This window comes from Penaeus monodon, chromosome 14 (assembly GCF_015228065.2).
Source record: "Penaeus monodon isolate SGIC_2016 chromosome 14, NSTDA_Pmon_1, whole genome shotgun sequence".
Taxonomy (NCBI): domain Eukaryota; kingdom Metazoa; phylum Arthropoda; class Malacostraca; order Decapoda; family Penaeidae; genus Penaeus; species Penaeus monodon.
The window spans coordinates 20,037,733-20,040,232 of NC_051399.1; the positions used below are offsets into that span (position 1 = coordinate 20,037,733).

The 2,500-nt window shown below is 40.2% G+C and overlaps 1 pseudogene; it reads left to right on the forward strand.

Annotated features, from left to right (window-relative positions):
• LOC119580960 overlaps positions 1-442 on the forward strand; it is a 1,081-nt pseudogene extending 639 nt beyond the window's left edge.
• The last annotated feature ends 2,058 nt before the right edge of the window (positions 443-2,500 follow it).

Consider the following 2,500-nt stretch of genomic DNA (forward strand, 5'->3'; position numbering starts at 1 on the left):
TTGTTTTTGAATATGCACGGTTAGAGTCTCTGGTGTGTTTGCTTCTGTAAGCGTTTCCGTCATTTTCCTATGCAGTTTCACCTTCCCCGATGGCACCCCCGGAGTCTTCAGCTTCGTCGCCGACGGCGCTGGCTACCAGCCCGAGTCCAACCTGCTGCCCACGCCCCACCCCCTCCCCGCCCACGCGATTGCACAGATCGAGAAGGCTCGTCAGGAGGACGCCGCCGGCGTATCTCATTCCTCGGCCCCTAGCAGGAACTATGGACTTCCTTGAACACAATCCAGTCACAAAGGACTCCTGTGAGTCTCGTTCATTTGGACTCTGAGCTCTCATGAGGTACTGCCCGTCTATCATCTGTCACCTCTCCATAATGTGTGCTTTCTGTTGTTAGTGAGTTGTATAATAAATATTTTTGCATCATAATCAAAGCATAACTGCATCCCCGATTGTTAGTAAAGGAAAAGGAAAAAGTACACCGAATACATGAGACTTAATGTTATAAGAAGGTTTGTTGAAAGAAAAACCTTGATCTAATTCATGGAAAAAAAGTATTTTGATCTAAGCCAAACTCTCCTTACAGGTGAGTTTGGCAATTTCAAGTCTAGCCTCGGGCAGAAGGTAGATATGCATCCCAGAAAGGCAGTGGAAAGTATTAACTCGTGGTTTCCATAAAACAGGATGTACTGGTTAGAGTGAATATTTGATTTGCTCATTCATCATAATGTAATATAAATCGCACAATGTTGTTAGGTAGTCTAATTATATAAATGGACCTACCTAGACAGATAACAGACAATATTACCTGTCTTCGAAGAATTTTTTTTTTCTTTCTGAAACAAAAGTATCTGTAATTTATTCACATATCGGTAAAAGACATGCATATTTCGCTTACTCTATGAATCATATTTTGTATCTGTGTCCGAGTCAAAATTCGTGAGCTTCCGGTTTGTTCTTCTGTGTTACAGTGTGCTTAGAGATACAGCACATCTTCTGTCGCCAGGCAATAGTATGCCTTACTATAATTGCAGACGTCGAAGAAGACTCAGTTTAGGAATTGATAGTTTGTTCTGATGTGTCATGGCGTGCCTCAGTCTGCCCCTAAAGAAGCCATTATCAACAAAAACAAGATGGCCGTCACCTTGAACCGCCTGGAAGGTGAGTTGCATAGAAGGTCTCCCACCAGACAAGTAAAGTCTTACGCTAGTTTTTAATATAAACTGATTTGTGTGCGTGTTCAAATTATATGCCAGAAGAGAATATTTATCTCAAGCTTCTTAAAGACAAAGGAACACGAAGGCAGACATGCTGTTAACATTTAACTTTATAATGACTGATCACAGCGCTCTAGTACCCTTTCTAAATGTCGTGTGAAACATTTCATCATCGTAATATTGCCTGTACACCCATAAATCAAGCCATTACTAGCGTTAGTCAAAACAATAGAAATACCTAACAGTGCGTAGCTGCAGGAGATTAGTCGGAGTGATATGTTCTACTACTCATCTGAACTAACGACAGAACAAAACTTTACAAATGTCTAATAATTCTTTTCACTTCATTATACGCATTGAATGTCCTGGATTAATGATTGCATTTGACTTACACTATAATTATTACAATGCATAAATAAAAGGGTTTGAGTGCAACGCAAACAAAGTTTGCTGTACGAGCACATTTATCCTGAATAGTTAAATGAATTATGAGAATTATAAAAATGGACAGATATATATTTTTGTTTTTCTTCCTTTTCTGTTTTCTATTTTTACTTTTTAAAGAGCCTAGAAAGAGGACAGAGTAGGAAGAGTGAAAGCGCTCCCGTAACTCCCCCTAAAACCTTGGTATTTCATGCGGTCTAATACTTCTGCCATCGGGCCATTTGTTCCTCTGGCAGTGATACATCAGTAGGCTAATCTCAGAAAGAAGTCATGGGAAACTTCAAACTTACGACGCTAAACAACGGTTTTAGACAAACTCGAAACTCAATCATGCCTTTCCCTGAACTTGAGCAGATATGAAAAAATGCATGTCTTTCGGCGCAGCACATTGTGATATGTCGGTGTCTGATAGGTAAGTCACGAACAAATCAGAGAAGATACTTATAAAAAGAAATATCTTCAGTCTCACTCTTCCAGTACAGACGCGGTGCTTCCTGCATCCAAGGAATGGCGAAATACGATTTCTCTGTAATTATCAGAAACCGGCGTTGAGAACTTGAGAAACCAGTTCAGAGATAGAAGATGCCGGAGGAGCCGGAGGATTTCTAGATTAACCGGATGGTTCCTGTCCAATGGAGGAGGTTTGTCGCATTTTTTAGATAGCGTTTCTAGTTGAATTTCCATCCATTCAGCTTTTGGCACACACGAGAAGAATACTGATATTACATAATAACTTTTTCTTGCCATTAAATCGAGATATCCATCAATTCGTCACTTGAACGTAGCCACTTTTTCTTTCCGAGATGAATCCAGAATAGACGAGGTAATCTGTGCAAAGATTTGT